This window comes from Siphateles boraxobius, unplaced genomic scaffold (assembly GCF_051911475.1).
Source record: "Siphateles boraxobius isolate OS27281-9 unplaced genomic scaffold, OSU_SipBor_1 41, whole genome shotgun sequence".
Lineage (NCBI taxonomy): Eukaryota > Metazoa > Chordata > Actinopteri > Cypriniformes > Leuciscidae > Siphateles > Siphateles boraxobius.
In genome coordinates, this window is record NW_027509042.1 from 8,358,402 (window position 1) to 8,379,813 (window position 21,412).

General features: G+C 38.6%; 1 protein-coding gene across 13 annotated transcripts in view; it reads left to right on the forward strand.

Moving 5' to 3' along the window:
- foxp1b (forkhead box P1b) overlaps positions 1-21,412 on the forward strand; it is a 189,399-nt gene that overhangs the window by 20,871 nt on the left and 147,116 nt on the right. For 11 of the 13 annotated variants that reach the window (XR_013192963.1, XM_077198089.1, XM_077198081.1 and 8 more), the window contains one exon: positions 6,257-6,360. The exons of the other annotated variants lie outside the window; for them this stretch is intronic. The gene's annotated coding sequence lies outside the window, so the exon portion shown is untranslated. The remainder of the gene's footprint in view (positions 1-6,256; positions 6,361-21,412) is intronic. 13 annotated transcript variants of the gene reach the window in all.

The window sequence follows — 21,412 nt, forward strand, 5'->3', positions numbered from 1 at the left end:
CCCCACTGCTCTTGTCTCTGTACACTAATGACTGCACTTCTAAAGACCCCACTGTCAAGCTCCCTGAAATTTGCCGACGACACCACTGTCATCGGTCTCATCCAAAACGGTGACGAGTCTGCTTACAGACTGGAGGTTGAACAGCTGGCAATCTGGTGCAGTTATAACAACCTTGAGCTGAACACGCTCAAAACAGTGGAGATGATCGTGGACTTCAGGAGGAACAGCCCAGCACTCCCCCCACTCACCATCATGAACAGCAATGTGGAAGCAGTGGAGTCATTCAGGTTCCTGGGCACTTCCATCTCTCAGGACCTGAAGTGGGACAATCACATTGACTCCATTGTGAAAAAAGCCCAGCAGAGACTGTACTTCCTTCGCCAGCTGAGGTAGTTCAATTTGCCACAGGAGCTGCTGATTCAGTTCTACTCAGCCGTCATTGAGTCTGTCTTATGCACTTCCATCACTGTCTGGTTTGGTTCAGCTACCAAATCAGACATCAGGAGACTACAACGGACAGTCTGGACTGCGGAGAGGATTATTGGTGCCCCCCTGTCGAACCTCCAGGACCTGTACTCTTCCAGAGTGAGAAAGAGAGCAGGTAAAATCATCACAGACTCCACTCACCCTGGACACCACCTGTTTGAACTGTTACCGTCAAGACGGCGACTCAGATCACTGGCCACAAGAACATCTCGGCACAGGAACAGTTTCTTCCCGCAGGCCATTTCCCTCCTGAACAGCTAACACTCCTCCCAAGGCATATGCCTTAAGTGCAATACTCCCACTGTTTAGTGCAATACCCTACAACTCAGGTGATACTTATATGTAGATTTATTTATTTATAATATTCAAACACTGTAAATATGTTCATAATCTGTAAATCTGAAAATGTTCATTCTGACTAAACCCAATTGTGATACTTTTATTCTCATATTTTTATATTTTTTATTCTTATAATTTGTAGTATTATGTTTCTTGTTGTATTTGTATATGTCCACTGGAAGCCTCGGTACCAAAACAAATTCCTTGTGTGTGCAAGCACACTTGGCAATAAAGCTCTTTCTGATTCTGATTCTGATACTGTCTTCACGAGCGAGTCATTGAATCATTCATTCAGCAGAGATTCATTCAGTAACGAAACTCAAATACTGAATGTTTGCTGGATAATTCTGCAGTGGCTTTGTTTGGAACTATTTCATTGTATAGACTTTTTTTTGATTTTGAGGAAAAACAAGGATGAGAGGGATAGAATACAGCCCGTTTAATGGATTGTACTGTTGTTTAACACAATTCTGATTGTTCAGCTGTTAAAACTTCTTTCTGAAAAAAAAAGCAACTTTCAGTAGACGAAAGCTCCAAAGATTAAGCGATCTTGGACCTGTACATCTATCCCTAACAGCCTCGTTTTCATCTGCATTAAATTTAATATGGCGCCTAACCTGATTAGAGAAGTTTTAGGAGATCTGTGTGAAAACAGTTATTTATGCAGTATGTTGCTAAGTTATATATGCTTCATATTAAAGAGGGTTTTTGTAAAATATTTGGTAGCAGGTTAAATTGCTCTAATTTTTTCTCTTTTATTTTAGATTATGTGTCTCATTGTAATGGATGGGTAGACAACATCTTTGATATAAAGCAGAAGCAATATCATGAGTGTTGTACATTTTATCACACACAGTGTGACTTTTCTCTAGTATTTTCGCAGTTGTGGGAAATTTGACACACAAATAACTGGCAATTATCAAACTACTCTAAAGTGGCTGGTAACTGGTTTCTGTCTGAGACTGACAGGGCTGGCAATTTGTGTGAAACGTGTGGATTAAAACCACATGTTGGAGATGCCGAGGGGTGTTGTATTGAGCAGCTGGTGTGTTACCAAAATGAAATGGCTGAGTCAAACCTTTGAGTTCTTGTGTGCCCAGAGGAAGATGTTAGTGCTTTGAGGTTGATCATTCATACATTGAACATTTTTTTCACATCAACCAACAGGCCATTCCTCATCATGACAAAGCCACGCCCAGATTTATGATAACTTAGCAAATATATATATATATATATATATATATATATATGAAATATCACATTGACATAAGTATTTGGACCCTTTGTTGTGACATTTGGATCATCTTTGAGATGTTTTGACACTGTTATTGGAGTCCATCTTGCAGAAGTATTCAAACCCTTTCGTATTTATCATTTTGTTATGTTGTTGCTTTGTGTTAAACTACTTTAAATGACTTTTTTCACAGTCTACACTGCATACACCATAATGACAATTTTAAAAACAGATCTGTGACAACTTTGCAAATTTATTAGAAAGGAAAAACTGAAATAAGTACATGGCACTGAGTTAAGAGTTTAAATACTTAAGCATAATTAAAGCAACTTTACAGCCAGGGTATGATGTGACAAGCTTTCCACGTCTGCATTTAGCTATTTTCTGCCATCCTTCTCCTCAGATCCTCCCAAGCATGGTCAGGTTGGATGGGGACCATTGGTGGACACTGAACAGCCATTTTCAGGTTACTCCAGAGTTGATCGACTGGGTTCAAGCCTCTTGCTGGGCCACTCAAGGACATTCACAAAGTTTCCCATAAACCACTCTTGCATTGTCTTAACCGTGTGCTTAGGGTTATTGTCCTGTTAAAAGGCAAACATTCTGCCCAGTCTGAGGTTCTGAATGCTCTGGACTAGGTTTTTTTATTATGGCTAACTCTGTATTTTGTATCATGGAGCTTTTCTTCTGCTCCCTGCCTCTGAAAAACAGCCCCACAGCATGATGCTGCTACCACCAAACTTTACTGTTGGGATGGTAGAGTATTGTGCAGGTGATGAGCAGTGCCTGGTTTTCTCCACACATGATGCTTGTAACGGAGGTTTGCCAGGCCAGAGAATCTTGTTTTTGTCACATTCTGAGAGAGTCCTTTAGGTGCTTTTTTTGCTAATTCCAAGTTGGTTTTCATGTGTCTTCACTGAGGAGAGGTTTTAGTCTGGCCACTCTGTCATAAAGCTGAGATCAGTGAAGTGTCCTTCTGTAAATTTCTCACATCTTCATAAATGATCATGGAGCTTAAGTAGAGTGACCATCAGCTTCTTGTTCTTGGTCACCACTCTAACCAAGGCCCTTCTCCATCAATTGCTCCGTTTGGCTTGGAGGTCAGCTCTAGGAAGAGGCCTGGTTGTTCCAAACTTCGTCCATTTAAGGATAATGGAGGCTACATGCTTCTGTGAACCTTCAATACAACAGAATTTATCTGTTTTTTGTTTCATCATTATGGTGTGTTGAGTATAGATTAATAAAAAAAGTAATTTAAAGTAGTTTAAAGGGACTATGTGTAGTTTTTTTAGGCATTTTATTATCTAAAATCAATATTTTTATTCATAAATATGTCCTCAATGGTGTACAAATACCTCTGCCAATTATCTGACTTATCCTCGGCTTCCATGTCGTTCCGCCATCTTGAAAAACTATAATAGCAGAGAGGGTCAAAAAGTACTAGGCCAACGCGTTTCCACAACGCGTTTTCGTTCAGAGCCAGCGTCACGTAACTGAAAGCAGCAGAAACGGAGGAGCAGAGCAGTGAGAGGCGCTTCACTGCCCCGGCAAGTTTAAAAGGCTGCATTGCACTTTTATTATTCATACTGTAACATTAGTTTGTTTGAAATAACAAACTTGTTCACCCGAAGGGAAACTCGACGAAGTACTATTAGAAGACATCCTGTCATAGCTTTTTGGTACATAACAGCTAAGTTACCGTAGATGCAACACGCATTTGAAAAAGCGAGGCGCTGGAGAGCACAATTCGTTTGAATGCAAAATACAATTTCACCGCTAGATGGGAGAAATTCCTACACAATGTCCCTTTAACATAAGGCAGCAACATGACAAAATGTGGAAAAAATTAAGGCGTTTGAATACCTTCGCAAGCCACTGTATACGTATTTAAGATAGAAGCCTATAGATGTCTCAAAGACATAATGTATTTCTCACTGAACAAGAAATAAATGATATGGCTTAAGATATGAAATAAACAGGTGAGAAAAACTTACTGCCTGCTTAAATGTAAATTATCAATTAAATGATCAGGTTTTGTATAGTAGTAAAAGTAGCTACAGATTTACAAATTTAACTGCTGCTGGCAAAGAGTTTAGAACTATAAAATGTACGTGGATATACACTGTTTGCCTTGTCATTTAAGAATTAAGTAGACGATGAGTGCGTTTGACTAATCTATCTAGGCTACATTTTTTATTCTTTTTAAGTGTCCTGCCACAAGATCATTTTTGTTTTATTCTACTTCCTGTTGGTAAAGATGTAAAAATTTGGATTTAAAGGTTTATATAAATATGGCTAATTTTTATTTATTTATTTTTTCTTCCTCTCTTTCAAGGAAGTTTGGATGATCCACCTTTGTCCTGGAGTAGTTTCCACCTCTCTTTCACTTTCATGTGCTCTAGCTGTTCTTCAAATACTACAGTACTCCTCCTTTTCTCTCTCTTTATACCTGTAGCTATGTCCTATTGCTCCTTTTAAACTCCCTATTTTTGGAGTTCAGTGATGTGAGAGTCATAAATACCAGCGAGGGGTCTTTTGGGATTGTGTATTTTCTGCAGCAATGACAAGAACGCGGGCGGCTAATCAGAGCGGCTCTTATCTGAAGCTGCTCAGCGCCCGACACGGAACAGAGGAATGCGGCCAACTAAGGGGGTTAGAGCTTGCTGAATTCCATGCAGAGGAATTACATGGAGATGAGCTGTAATGCAAGGGTTGATTTAAAAAAAAAAAAAAAAAAAAAAAAAATTGGGTCTGTTGGGGGCAGACTGTGAATATTTGGCCTCTAGGTGGGGATGGGCCTGAGTTTGTATGTACCTGAGTTTTTTAGTTTTTTTTAAATTATTTAAATCTTAGTGTTTTTTTTTTATGTGTGTGTGTGTGTGTGTGTGTGTGTGTGTGTGTGTGTATATAGAGATAGAGAGAAAAATAGACAGTCTCATGAAGTCTTGTTTTTTTGACATTGTTGCTAAATTGATTCAAAATGTTTGAAATAAAAATAGTAAAATGTAGTTAGACATCAAGGCATGTGGTTTTTCACTAAATCAGTATTTTATTATTTTTATTCCAGCACCAATATAAAACTGCAAACCGAAAGTACAAAAAATAATAAACAGTAATATTAATAAATATATAAAATGTTTATTAATAAGCAATATCAATAAACAACATATATTTTACTAAGCTTTTTAAAACATGACATATGTTGGTTGTACTCAAACGAATTTCCCAACTCAATTTGCATTTGCTAATCATGTTTAAGCACTATTAAGATATCTCTGTCTTGGCTCTCTCATTGTGAAAGTAGTAACCAGTGTGCTGTAGTCTTTTGGAAAATTAATAGGCAAATAAAAAGTGCATTAAAATCATTGCAATGTTCGAATTGTTGGTTAATTTTATATTGCCATATAAATACTTCCGGATACATCGTAAAATATGAAATGTATCGCCTAGCCTTCTGTTGAATAGCATGGCATCAATAGCCAAGCAATTTGCCCTTGCACTAATAAAATGCCACCAAGAAGACCTGCGCCAGGTTAACGGAGGACAGACACTCCTCTCTGTTTTCGTCACTTTCTGTTCTCTCTCTTTTTCTCACCGTCTCACATTCTTTTACCCCCTCCTTTTTCTGTCACTCTCTCTTTTTGTTTCCCTGTCGCTCTTACTGAGAACACACTTGAGTAACTGCTGACCTCTGCATTAAGCGTTTTACTATGCAAATCACCTCCACTGATACTGATTTGTCTAAGCTACGTGTCACCGACTTACGGGATCTGACTTAATGTTCCAGAGAATTCTGTCAAGTAGTGTGTGGCCGCAGTATTTTCTTAGATGAGTCGTCCCTCGAGTCACTACCATTCATCAGAACAGCACTGCAGATTTGAGCTGATTATCAGATGCTCTGTGTAAATATCACAAGTGTCATAAATGCATGCCGTTGAACATCTGAAAATGCGTTAAGATGCATTTAGGTCAGCTCTGGAATTAATTTGTCACCAAATTAAGCATTTGTGGTCGGATTTCATCACGTTTTGCCTTTTTCCTTTCTCATTTGAGTCATCATCCAGGTTTATGTGGGTTTAGTGAATTTAAGGGACTTCCCCCACCTTTAGAGAATGGTATCAATTCCTGTTTGTAATTTTGCTGATCTTAATATGCACTTGTGTCTTTCTTGTCTTTTTTACTTATTTTGTATTTCAGATTGAGCTGTCTGCACCGTATCCAATGGTTCCGCCCCTGTGTTCCCTTTTCTGAATTCTGATTAGAACAATGGAATGTCAATCTCATCCAAACAAGTGACTGTGGTATGTTATCTTCAGTTTTCTTCCTTGAAACCACACGATTGAATATTATCTGCTGTGCTGCATCTTTTTTTTCTTCTTTTTTTTGCATTGTAGTTATAAGGTTGTATGATTTTCACTACACCCGGATGATTTTTTTTAATTGCTTTTTCATATCTCAGAAGACGTAATGTTTTTTTTTCACATGTACTTCAATTAATTATCAACTTTGTCTCAGAAGTTTCTCATAAAAGTCCCTTGGAAAAATAAAAATGGAAACAAATAAAGCAATTGTTGACATACTGTAAATGTTTAGTTTTGGAAGAAAAAAAGAAAAAAAATCCTGACATATTAAAGAGATCTCCTATGTCTTGTCTACGAGAACAGTCATCCTGAACTATTTTTTATTTTTATCTGGGCTGGGTTTGTTTTCTTCTACTCAATGGTTGATACTTCTGCCTTTGCCCCACTTTTTATGCCACTGTCCCTTCACACTTACATTTGGCCGTCGTTCACGAGCCTTCCTGTCTTTTTACTTTGCAGCTTCGTGTGAGCATGCTTGTATATTTGCGACTGGCAGAACACTTTTCTGTGCTTTAGAACTGGCACGGTGCCAGTCCCTGCCTTTGCCCCTGATCAGAAGCAAACGTGACATTTGTGCCGAAGTAATGGAATCCTTGCACAATTAAATCCCCGACTGCGAGGTGAAGTCGCTCCTTCTATCCCTCCATCCTTCTCCTTTCCTTTAATCCGCAGGAGGGACGGCTGTGATGATGAGACCGTCTCAGCACGTCGCCCCTCTCTTTTGCTCTCCGTGCCACTTTTTGTTTTTAACTTCTCCACATAAACATCTCTCTGCCTGGCAATTAATTACCACAAATGTCAATTAACCCCCTCCTTCCAAAGAATAATATCGTAGGAGAATTAAATTTCAATTATAAGAATTACTTTGGAAGGCGGCAACGTTAAATTGCTTTAATGAATTGTGCTGAAGGTGACAGTTGTTATTTTGCAGCCTGTCGTGGCGGGAGACCTTCCGCCTGCTCTGATACAATGTGAAGTGGAGGATGAATAGAGGAAAACAGAAAGATGGGAATGAAATGAGTGTTGAGAGGAACAGAGAGGATGTATTTCCTGGAGTAACTGCTGTACGTAATGCCTCATTTGTGGGATACAGCAGGGAATGGCGTGAATCATTGTTCTGTGCCAGCGAGAGAAAGCACTTAGGGGTCTCTCTCTCTCTCTCTCTCTCTCTCTCTCTCTCTCTCTCTCTCTCTCTCTCTCTCTCTCTCTTTCTCTCTCTCTCTCTCTCTCTCTCTCTCTCTCTCTCTCTCTCTTTCTCTCTCTCTCTCTCTCTCTCTCTCGCTCTCTCGCTCTCTCGCTCTCTCGCTCTCTCGCTCTCTCTCTCTCTCTCTCTATCTCTCTCTCTCTCTCTCTCTCTCTCTTTCTCTCTCTCTCTCTCTCTCTCTCTCTCTCTCTCTCTTTCTCTCTCTCTCTCTCTCTCTCTCTCTCTCTTTCTCTCTCTCTCTCTCTCTCTCTCTCTCTCGCTCTCTCGCTCTCTCGCTCTCTCGCTCTCTCTCTCTCTCTCTCTCTCTCTCTCTCTCTCTCTCTCTCTCTCTCTCTCTCTCTCTCTCTCTTCCTTATTTGACTTGCACAACTGCTGATGGTGCATTTGCCCACCAGTTTTGCTCCAGGACCTATGTTATTATATTTAAAGATATAGTTAATGCAAAAATGCAAATTCTTTCATCATTTACTCACCTTTATGTTGTTCCAAACCTCTGTTTTTTTTTCTTCATTCTACTGGTTGTTCTTTCCCATGCAAATAGTTCACATTCACATGGGGACTGGTGGTTTCGGGTTTCAAAAAGGTCACAGAGAAAGGTGAAAGTATCAAAAGCATGGTCCATATGACTCACGTGCTATATTACAAGTCTTTTAAATTCTTACGTTGGGTTTGTGTGAGGAACAGATCAAAATAAAAGTTGTTTTTCACCAAAATGCTTCCTGTACAGTGAGCTGTTTACCTTTGTGAGTTAAATTCGAGAAGTTCAGTTTGAGTTCAGTTTGATTCATGAAGAAGTCATTTAGTCTTGTTCTGAGATCTAGATGAACCGATTCTGTCTCAAAAGAATGATTCCTTCAAAAATCGTGCAGTTGTTGTAGAGAGGAGTTTTCTATTTGTCTGCCAGGTTATAAAATGGCTGAAAATATTCTTGCATTGTGACTTGGTTTTAACTGCTTTTTACATAAGTAAAAAAAGTCCAGTTAGTAACCACGCAGAACACCCTGGTAACTTCTAGGGTTGTAATCACATCTCGGGTAAAAATCATACCGTTCTCCACCCACGGTTGGGCATGCACTTGGATCGCGGTTCATCTTAAAACGAACGATGCATACGCATCTATAATACGATATGTTGAAAATAAAGTCTGAAACGGACACAGTTAGGCTGTTTCTGTCGATGGATGAGATGTTAAACCGAGGTCCTCACTCTCTGTCGTCATTAAAAATCCCAGGATTTCCTTCGTAAAAGAGTAGGGGTTTAACCCCGGCATCCTGGCCAAATTTGCCCATAAGCCTCTGTCCATCAAAATGGTCTCCTAATAATCCCCATATAAACTGATTGGCTTCATCACCCTGTCTCCTCTCTACCAATAAGCTGGTGTGCGTTCTGGCGCAATATGGCTGCCGTCACATTACCAGGTGGATGCTGCACATTGATTGTGCTTGAGGAGATTCCCCATGCTATGTGAAGCGCTTTGAGTGCCAAGAAAAGTGCTACATAAATGTAATTAATTAATTCCCCATAAACTTTGTTTAATGCAAGTACCGTATGCTGTAAAATGACCAGTCATTTACGCTGTCATCACCCCAGGTGTTGATAGCACGCAAGCGCAGGTAAGACCTGAACAGCACACAATGCTATCTGTGTTTAAACAAAAATTTTTATTTAAGCCTGGCCAAAGATTTGTATGTGCACTCATTCTAAGCATGCAAACCCACGTCTCGGACAGCGCGCAAATATCTAGTTCTCTTTCAAGTTGCAACGGACAAATTCACACAAAAATGATTTCAACATGCCCATCTTGTCGAGTATTACTTCAATTTCTGTACCTGAAAACTACTGTTAGATACCTGAAAAACCTGAAAAGAACTATTTATTTTATTTGTATCAATGATCTAATGTATTTTTGTCTTTCTTTTTTTAACTTTTTTTTTAATTACAGTAGTCCTTTTTTCCCTGCACAGCACATATCGAATCGTACCGAAACCATGAACGTGACCCTCGCGATAAAAACTAAACCTTGAGTTATTTGTACTGTTACACCTCTAGTAACTACCTAGCAACCACTCATGTTGGAAAACACAACTCTCATTCTCTTCAGAAAATGTAAAGAATTAGTAACTACATATCTTATTTTTTTGTTTAGTAACTAGTTACTAAAATGCATCACATACTGCAATTTCTCACCATAATTTATTGTAACTTGTGTGTGTTGGTACGCCCTTTGTGTCTCTGACATTTCACTATGCAGAGTGATGCACGATGCAGTGTGTGTGTGTGTGTGTGTGTGTGTAGGGAGGTATGAATAATATTACATAAAATAGAGAGGTCACCCAACAGTTTTTTTTTTTTTCCCAGAGTTGAAGGTTAATTTGAAGCAACAATAAAACAGATGCTACCATTTCTTTATCATCTTTTCTGGGTAATAAACTTTGGACAATCTCAGCATACCCCTGCATTTGAGTTGGACTAGCCCAAGACATCTCCACATATTCTCACCATCAGTGATTAACATCTCACTTTGCTGACAATGATTTTCTTTGTTCATCTGATTGTAAAGTGATAGAGAAAAATATAAAATTGGACCTTGATGCTCATCAAAAGCAAATTTCATCCTATAGTAAAGAGAAATAACGAATGAGATTTCTATAACATCTCTTTATTTCTCATTCACAGTAGTTAGATTAAATGGAAAGTGACTTGACTCTTGATTGTCAGAATTTTCTCCTAATAAACACCCCAGAAGTATTTCATGTACATTATCTGCTTTAGAGCAAGGATTCTCAACCTTTTTTACTCCATTGTCCAACACTATTCAATGGAATTATGACAAAATTGCTTTTTTCCAAACTTTTCTTTTAACAGAAACTGGTGATGTTAATATATTAAATTAATTATTAAATGTATGTCATCCTGAGACCTCTGCCCCCTTGTTGAGAACTACTGCTCTAGAGTTTCAATCCATGCTGTACAAAAAGTTCAAGAGATTCCAATATGATCTCAAAAATTCTCATAAAAATCTCCCACAATCACATTATTTGACCTATTCAATCGACATTAATATTTTAGCTCTATACACTTACTGTACGACAATTTCATTCATGGAGGAACATTTGAGACAAAGTTGAACTCCAAGTCTCTTGAGCAATAAAATTATCCTCTGTGATTGGTTTGACAGATAGATTAAGCAAATCATTGTAATTGTACCATTGTCCATCAGTCAGTCAAGCAGAAAAATGCTGTTTAGCGAATTGAGTACAGATTGAATCATGTACTGGCCAGTTGCATATTTGTGGCTGTGCAATTAACAACAGCCTAGCAGCCCCCCACACACAGTTCAAGACCACCCCGACGGGCATGGAAATGCAAGTACTGTGTGATGTTTTTCCAAGCTTTTTCCAAGCATCTGGTTATTGACTGCCATCCACAGGGCCGGACACACACGCATGTATTTACATTGGGCCTACAGCCCTCTGACTGGGCAACTGAAACTCAACACTCATTTAGCAGTGGCTCAACATACGGCCTGCTTCACAACTTAACACAGCACACACACACTAAAAAGTTCATTTGATCAGTAGCCTGCCTTAATTGCTTCTGTGTAACACACACCGCAGGCTAATGCAGGGGTCTCAATGCTGGATGTGTCCACCTCACTCAAGGCTGATTTTATGAACACCTTTGTTGTACGTCCTTGTAGTTGCAGCAGGTTTGTTTCCCATCCTGTCATATTTCTCTTAATTCACTTCTCTGTAATCAGATTTTATTTGATAAATTAATCTGTTTATGGTCATTTTTGAATGTGTGTCATTTCTTTGAAAAGGTCAGTGCTGAATCAGTAAGTTAGTCATACATTTTCTTTCTAGATAAACAGGAAAGAAAGGTCTTTAATATCTCAGGAGACCTAAATGAAACATAACTGAGAACTTCAAGTAATGATTTGGTTTCAGAGGTTTTCCCTAAATAAAAACAGACACAAATGAGCTTTTTTTGCCACGCACACACTGTAAAGTCTAAGGAGTGAAAACCGCATTTAAAAGCGAGAGTGAGTCCCCTAAATTATCAACAAGAATGAGTCAGGCTCTTAGCGCTTATAGACAAGAGATACATGCACATTAAAATATGTATTTTAACATGCATGAGAGATGTATCTCTCATCGTATGTCGTTAACATCTAGTTGTTCAGTATGGTTCCATAAGGTTTCTGTAGATTTTTTGTAAATACGGTTGTCACTACCTACATTTTTCAGGAGTTAATTCAGTTGTGGAATGGGGTTGTCACTCCCATAAAATACTGAACTGTGTGTGGACAGAATGGGATTAAGCATTAAAAGGTGAAGTGACGACCGAATTTAGCTGTAGTGTGTACGTGGCCATTGTTGCCATGCAGTAAGAGGCTCCATTTATTCAAATTTAAACAATGTTTCACCTTCAATTTATTGGGGGGATTTTAAATAGAAACAATGGACAATTGTAGAGGTTGATGGCTCAGCTCAATTTTCAATTTGATAAGAAATGTTTGAGATCACATTGAAATCTGTGACTTTTGATTACAGACGTATTACAGACTTACTAGATTGTATCTTGAGCATATTTTCAGATATTCACTCTTAAAAAAGGTTCTTTATTGAAATCTATGGTTGCAAAAACATTATTGTTGAAAAAGTATCTTTATATTATTGATGTTCTTAACACTAAGAAAAAATGGTTCTGTGAAAAACTGTCCAATGTACTGTTCTATTCATTGAGATGATAACCTCCTTTTGGAACCTTTCATTTTAAGAATGTTGAGATCTCTGCGGAACTATTGCGAATGGTCAATTATTAGTCTTTTTCTCAAGAGAAAAATCAGCAAGGCAAACATCTTCAGTTCCTCTCCTTTTAACCTCATTGCTTTGCAGGAGTAACAATTGAGATATTTGAGAGATCTCATTTGTGACTGTCTCTGTTAGATTAGCTCTGCAATATAACCGCAAATCAGTGTGATATTAATGACTGCTTTAGTGGAGTTTATTCAGTCTTATTCACTGTCCCTTCTCCGCCTTCACAAAAGCTTTGTTACACCTAGCTTCCTAACTTCCTGTTTCGCTGGCCGGTGGTGGGCCGATGTTGTAACGTTGAGTATCAGGAAAATAACACAAGTCCGGGATGGAGTCCCAGCCAGCTGGCCCAGTGTGCGTGTGTGTGCGTGTGTGTGGTCGTGTGTGCGTGCGTGCGTGTGTGCGTGTGTGAGTGTGTGTGTGTGTTTAAAGGAAACACCAGAGCAACTTGCAGTGAGCAGCAAATTAACGCCCATATCTCCTATCTCTCCCCTCTCTTTTCACTTTCCTGTTTGGACTCGAAGGTGATTGGAGGCACAGGCTATGACAGTTGACGGAAGGAGGGAGAGAGAGAGAGAGAGAGAGAGAGAGAGAGAGAGAGAGAGAGAGAGAGAGAGAGAGAGAGAGAGAGAGAGAAGAGAGAGAGAGAGAGAGAGAGAGAGAGAGAGAGAGAGAGAGAGAGAGAGAGAGAGAGAGAGAGAGAGAGAGAGAGAGAGAGAGAGAGAGAGAGAGAGAGAGAGAGAGAGAGAGAGAGAGAGAGAGAGAGAGAGAGAGAGAGAGAGAGAGAGAGAGAGAGAGAGAGAGAGAGAGAGAGAGAGAGAGAGAGAGAGAGAGAGAGAGAGAGAGAGAGAGAGAGAGAGAGAGAGAGAGAGAGAGAGAGAGAGAGAGAGAGAGAGAGAGAGAGAGAGAGCAAATAAAAGAGAAAGCATTTATTTACAGTGTGATGCTAGTTTAGAATGCGGTTTCACACAGGATGTGCCCCCCTGCTTCGGTCTGCTGGGGGCAGGCAGGAGCTCGGGGTGGTGGCCTGTATTGTGGAGCTGGTCTAGATTCTGAGCTGGATCCACCAGCACACCCTCAACGCTGTTTCCTGTCTGGGTGAAGAGAGATGAGAACAGGTTAGCGCAGGTCACTGGGAAAGAGAGCGGGGGATGAAGGACAGTCGAGGGTGTGTGTGTGGGGGGGGTGTTTAATTGTCTCAGATATGTAGAAAGGTCATGTGTTGGTTTTTTTGGGCCTTTTACCTTTCTAGTCACCGCAGTGAACCAAACGCAGTCTCACAAGAAGAATTAACATCCTACCACTGCTGTATAGCATTGAATCAGCGATTAGCATGTGACACTCATAGTCATTTGAGGTGGACGTCCTCCACAATCCCCAGAAACAATCAACATGCCGATGTAAATCAGATGCACTTCCTTCGTCATATTCCTGTTTATGGGACAATTTCAACTTCTTTGTCATCTTACATTAGAGATATTAGTGGGGGGGGTTTTCTTAGAGAAGGAGTATAGTGAATTTTCTTTATTTTTTTAAATATTTTTTTAAATATTTTTTAGGAGAAAGGCTGTGAAATCTATTTGTGAAAATGCAATGGGAGATCAAGTGACTTGTTCTTTGACATTAAAATTCTCCATCTAATCATATAAGGTTAATGGCCTTAATGAGGCCTAAAAACGCAATGAGACATCAGATCTACTTTTTATTCACGGATCGCTTGTCTAAATAGGAGAAGTGGCGCACTGACCGTTTAGCCTTGCACTAATGACAAGTTCTGTGAAGTTTGAGCTGAGAGAGCAGACTTTGGGTAATGATGAATACATTGAACATCATGAAAGCTTTATTAAGGAGATATGGTATTTTGATTCAAGGTGTTATGATTTGTCCTTGTTAAACTACTTTCTGTAGTGGATGATGTTCACTGTTTGATATAGCACCTAATTGCCATATTTTTGTGGATTTAATTGGATGCAGTATTTTCTACTTAGTATTTTTTTCATATACATATACACAAAAGTACAAAAGTTTGTGGTCAGTAAAATTTTCTCTATGCGACCAAAAATAGTAAAAAAAATTAAATAAAAAATAAGAAAAAAGAAGGGGTAAGACAGAGAAATGAGACGCAGCCTTACTATTACAAATTGTTGTTTTTTTTAGCAAGTGAGTCAGAAGCTGATTCACAAGAGCTTTGTCTGATTTAGTGAGTTCATTCAGTGAAGGATTCGTCAGACTGATTTAAACCAGGAACTCTTTGGTCCACGCTGGGCATACTGTACATTGAAGTAAAATATGATTTTTTCCTATCCATTTATAACTATCTGTTTTATAATATTTTTTTGTCCATGCACTTTTGTGGCATGCACTCTTTCAAAGGTTTGTGTTCAGCAAACTTTTTTTCAAAGAAATTAATACTTTATTCAGCAATATGCATTAAATTGATCATGCATTAAATTGAAGTTACATTAAAGACTTTTACATTATTAAATGCATATTTCAAATAATTGCTGAACTTTTGAACTCTGTTGGAAAAAACTATATAAAAGTATTTGTAAAAAATGCACAACTGTTTTCTCCATTGATAATAATAAGAAATATTTCTTGAACGCCAAATCAGCATATTAGAATGATTTCTTAAGGTCCATGTGACACTGAAGACTTGAGTAATGATGCTGAAAATTCAACTTTGTCTTCACAGAAATAAATTAAAATAGAAAACTGTTATCTCCAATCATAATAATATTTTACAATATTTCAGTTTTTACTGTATTTTTGATAAAAGCCATGGGGATCATTGGAGACTTTCAAAAACATTAAAAGGTTTTACTGACCCCAAACTTTTGAGTGGTAATGTAATTCTAATTAATAAAATATAATAATATTTAATTAATATCATTTATTTTGAATGGTACACTGGGAAGTAATGCAAAGAAAAGGGACAACAGCATGCAAAATTACACCAGCAAGGCTCAAACTTACAAACCCGAAGTCTCAGAGCATGTGCGCTAACCACTAGGCTACGGCTCGACTATAGCTTCGTGTAGCTGACGTGTTTGTGCCTGTCCCCTGGAGAGCAGGAACAGGAATCTGTCCATTAAAGCGGTCTCTGAGAACACTAGTGTACACTAGGCCAGAGGGGACAGGAGCAGTAAATCTGTGAAAGTGGATCTAGACCTGACAAACATGTGCAGAGCTGAGAAATACAAACAAACAACAGGCCTGTTTATCTCCCGGTTGGGTTACAGAAACACACACACACCACTACAGCTTATGCTTCCTGAGTAGAGTAGTAGCATCTCTGTCTTGTGGCACTTTAGTTTTGTCTCTTGTAAACACAATTCACTTGTTTTTGAGTCCATTATCTAATAGACCCAATAGTCAGTCAATACAGTCTTACGGACAGCCGCACCATTTTGCATTGATGTATGTATTTATGTGCTGTATGCAGAAAAGAGCGGCTCTTTTGTGAACATGGTGTAAACAGCCATTCAATAAACCCATAGACAGTATCAAGCTACAGTAGCTTTTATATCTGTGGCTGAATTTTTTTTCTCACTCTTTTTTAAAATAATGTTAACGTGGCATTGTAAAAGAGACGGATGATCTATATGGCAGATTGATCAGCGGGTAGAGACCCCATTATCTCTTTCCGTGTTAATTACAGTGTGCTCAGCTTGCGTGTCAAAAGACGGATAACTGACGAAGGTAAAATACCTTATTTATGCTTTCGTACTTAGCTGGCGGCAGCTTTCCTCCCTCTTTTTTTTTTGCCTCCTCAGCGCTGTATATTTATCGTCCAGTAATATTACACTGTCAAAAACGATCATCTCTGCGGAGATATTATTCTCTATCGTCACCTTCACAGGAATCCATTTGGACCAGCTCGATCTCAAGTTACCGACTCTTCCTCTGCATGCGAAGTGGCTGAGCAAATTTGCACAGAGATTTTTGGTCGTCCCCCGGGACGGCAGAAAGGTAATTCGGGTTGCGTAAATCAATATGTGGGCAGCCCAGTCATACCACAACGAAGAGACATGGCACCGATCTTGGAATGCCCTGACGTTTTGTGGCTTTTAGTGGGGTCACATTTTGCTAACGGAAAAACAAAAGCAGAAAGTAGCAGGGGGAAATTTCAGTCACAGACACCCAGATGCAGTCAATGCTCACCTGAATAGTTTAAAGTCAACTAAACCTGCATTTTCAACTTTAAATAAATCATTGTTGTTTTTTGTCAGACAAAAGTGCATGTTAGCTTGTCATATATGGTGAAAACCTATAAATGGTTTTAAGGGATAGTTCACCAAAAAATGTTTCCTAACCTGTATGAGTTTCTTTCTTCTGCTTAACACAAAAGAAGATACTCTGAAGAATATGAGTAATCAAACAGTTGATGGGCCCCATTGACTTCCATAGTATTTTTTTCTTTTCATACCATTCAGTCAATGGGGCCCATCAACTCATTGGTTACCCATATTCTTCAAAGTATCGTCTTTTGTATTCAGCAGAGGAAAGAAACTCACACAGGTTTGGAATAACATGAGGGCGAGTAAATGATGACAACATTTTCAATTTGGGTGAACTATCCCTTTAACATGTGCATTATGTAATTTTACCATAAAATACGGTCAAATTGATGGTTTTTGCTAGTAAAAACTTTTTACCATATAATTAACCTTGAAAAAAATAACAGCACATTCCAAGAGGTGCGTGTCATCACATATGATTATATATTTTTAATTAAAGGCGAATTATCTATTTCAACTTAATAAAACCGTTTAGAAATCATTTGGATGGTTTAATAACCTGTTCTGGTGAGAAAAGTGACTTTCCCCGCTCCCCCTAGCGTTCCCAGGCAGAAAACCAACCTTGCAACATGGGGACTAACGTCCCGGTAAGTTGGAAATAGGAAGTCTCGTGAGAAGCGAGAACGAGCGAGAAACACAAACTGCTTTACAGCAATTCTACATAAACACACAAGCTGCCCTCAATGTGTATGATGTATTACCCACCCCGGTAGACATAGCTCCACACGATAAAGTTGGCCGGCTCCGATAATAACAAATGCACATGAGCAGCGGTAGAAAGGGGGAGGAGGGTGCCGCAATTGAGTTTTTTTACGACATTGTTGTGAAATATACGCCCCAAAGCTGTAGGGGTAGCTCGCTGAGAAAACATGCGACAACAAAAGTGAAAATCAACTAAGAAATAGCTAGAGTTGCCGAGTTCCCCTTTAAATAGTCTTGTTTCGTCTCCTTTTTCTTATTGGTGATGTACATTAGCTTGCTTTTTTTTTTTTTTAGTGTTGTGTGTTACCTTGATGATGCGTTTAATATGCTAACTATAGTGTGAGAGTTTACGAAGACAGACTGAAAAAAGTCACGTTTGGTAGACCTTACACCAAGATCACGCAGCATATTTATTTTTGCGCTGTGCCGACGGGCCCTTTCTTTTGAAACACGCAGCAGTGAAACCCCCATGAAGGGACTTTTCAACCCTGTGTTACAGATCTTTTTTCCTTTTTTCTTTCTTCTTATCACACAGCATGTGGTGTGAGAGGTAACATCAAAACAGTCTTTCCTGTGGTTTTGTGTAAGGGTGTCTTAATCCTCAGGCCTGAGTTTGCACCTCTCACCAGAAAAAACACAGTGTTATGAACCCTCACATACACACAAATTGTCTCGTTCTCCCTTTCAAAACCATTTATGCTTTTCATCGCTTCCTGTCTGTTGACCACACCGAAACAGTGTTCTGAAAGGCTGTCTGGAGTCAAGCTTGATAACTAGAATTGGGTAAACAACAACAACGAAAAAAAAGTTGATTCGCTTGGTTTTCTTTGCACAGAACAGACTGTCCTGGCCAGGACTGTTTGAATTCAGCATAGTGCAAGGTGAATATCATTGTTGTACCATTCCTGCAATGATAGCATTATCGTCTATTACTGCACCACATCGGTATGGTAGATATTTTAGCATTGTGTATGCAATACAAAGGAATTTATTTGGTTTTATGTCTGTTGAAAATTTTGTCTGGGTTATGTGTGGGTGGGTTATGTGTGGGTGTTCTTATTTTATCAGGCGTCAGATGTTACGGTGAGATGTCAGAGCATCACCTGGTGGACTAGCACAGAAACATAGGCCCTCATTCAACTGGCAAACCCTCACATACTGTATAACTATGAGAAATCATATGGACAGTTGTTTCTGCCTCGGAGTAAAAAAAAAATTGTGACTATTTCTGTGAAATCTCACAATGTGATGTTTTTTTAAAAAAAAAACTTTTTTTTATATTAGGTAAACTATGTAACTTAGGTAACTTTTTTTTTGTTGTTGTTTAAAATGAACATTTTAAATAAGTCAATACATCATCAGTTCTTGTTCCAAAACATGTTTTTGTCTCACCCTGATTCATTATGGTAAGCCAGCCCTAATATAAGTGTTTATATTATAGACCTAGTGAGATGGTTGTCACGGGAAATATCGTACATATATCGTCCATGTCTCGTCATATCCGTAAATGGAGAACAGTTGCTTCGGGTACTTTGACGTATGTGGGAGTGGTGTAGGTTAGTTGCCACAGTGAGTGAGAAAGATTGACATGGAGCAGCTAAATCTTGAATCTCCGGGGAATCGCCTGTTAAAATAAATGCAGAATAGAGGCGAGTCTGCTGGCAAAAAGAGAACGCGACAGAGCTCGTAATAAAACGAGAATCAACATCGGCTTGGCTTATTGGAGATGCCGAGAGCTGAGGGATATGAAATGTTGTGAAAGCAATATGGAGATGGCATTTTTATTACTGACCAGTTGAGTAAAGTATTTTATTGAACTGATAAATCACATGTGTAGCTCTCTATCATATTTAATTGTAAAGCATTTTTGTTGAGGGTGATTACATTGTGATTGTTGTAGCACTGTGCTGGAATTTATTTTCAAGGAATTACGTGATATTAACTCTTTCCCCGCCATTGATGAAATTTTCGGACTTTACGTGTTTTCAATGTTATACGGTAGGGGGCGCAATTACGCATATTCTGAAAGAGTAAAGAATCCCCAGATCAAAACACAGGCAAAAAAAAGAGCAGAAACAAGCGAATTATTATTATTTATTTTTTTTATTTTTATTTTTTTTACAAAACATAGGCTCTGTTATTTCATTTCAGAAATTGCATTTTCGGTATAAAGATACTCAAAAAACGAATGATTATGGGGGCCATTAAATTGTGAAAATTATCAAAAATTAGGGTGTTGGCTTTTTTTTTTTATTCACTGGTGGGGAAAGAGTGGATGGGTATAGCTACAGTAATGTCTTCAGCTAGTCAGCTTGAGATTCTTTCCATCTAAATTGGTTATATTTCTTAAGCCTAGTAGTGAATGTTTTATGAGCAGTAGGTTCACCATATTCATCCGAACAGACACACCGAAGCACAACCAAAACGATTTAATTCCGCAAAATGTTTGCAGTTTTTTTTTAACGCTAGAGGGCCAAAAGTTACATAGTCTACTTTTTAAATGTTATCTTACAATTACCTTTTTATTTTTTAACTGAGGTGGTAATTGTTTCCGTAAACTTACATAAAACTGCTTTGTGTGATTTCCATGTCACTGTAGAGGCACCAAATATAACTGTGAAAAATGAATGTTTCCAAACAAATTGGCAGAACACTCCCCCTTATCTTCTATTGGTCAGTCTGTTAAGTGGTCCCGCCCCCAGACTCAAGCTATGGGTTGAACCCTAAGTTATGTTTTTCCTCAATATTCTGAAAATACTGTAGAGCTGTTCAAAATCTTTGAAAAAAATCCATCACCAGAAGGTATACTTAACATAATGATTTAAAAATATATTATAAAATATAGAGTATTATCTATATTGTAGTATTGAATATAGATATATTTTATTTCATATTGTTGTCTGTTTATGATTTACAAAACTATCTTTTCTCAAAATATCTTCTTTTATGTTCCACAGTTTTGTACATTTTGCAAATGGAACAAAGTTTGGGGAAATGCAAAGCTTAATCAGACTGAAATGTCTGTCCATTTACTAATATTGTGGTAGAGTTCAAGCTTAGACAGAGAATATCCGACAGAATAAGATTGGGGGAGGCCTGATGGGGCCAAGAAAGGTCGTAATCTCAACAGATGCCACCTCACTTCACCATCGACACGGCTCCCACAAACCACTGTCCCAGTGTATACAAATGCAGCATGTATTAAAAACACTCACGCTCACCTCTTATCAGATTACCATAGCCTTACGATTGGCCTTCCAATGGCCTCTTTATTTAATAGAAGGTTCCTTTCTTCTTTGAGATGCCATAGAGTGTTATATCACTGCGCTTGAGCACTGTTATCTATGTTGAGGCCTGTTCCTGTAATGGGCTTTATTGATCTAAACAACATCAAGCTGGCCGTGATGTTATTAAGGTGAAGATAACTTCACTGTAACTTCCACTCAAACAATGTATTAGTGTTTTATTGGGTTTAAATAACTTTGGCTTTTAGACGCTAATGCAGCTGGTTAGTCACCCTGCTCTTTTATGGCTGCAGGATCTTAATAAAGCTTTCCTCTTTACATCCTGCTGTGTGTGAGCGTGTTTGTGTGTGTGTGTTAGAGAGGACAGGAGATGCCAAGTGCTTGCTGGGAAGTTTCTACGCCTTCAGTAAACAGCATGAACTCTAAATAATCTGAGTAATTATATGTTGGTGGTATCCGTATTAAGCACCCTGTTATCAAACCTTAGATCGCGCCGACCCGGACCTTTAAACTCGATTCACATTGCTGCTTTTTTTTTCTCCCTTTGTCAAATTAACATATGTGGTAAGAATTATTTGTGGTTTTAGTCATTTATTAACTGCGTTTCACAGTGAACTTTTTAAATGGATGTTCAGATGTGTGTTTTTTCTTTTTTGGTCTTCCAAGGGCACACTGAATCCAATATTTATGAAATAACGATCCCATTCATCTACAGGCATA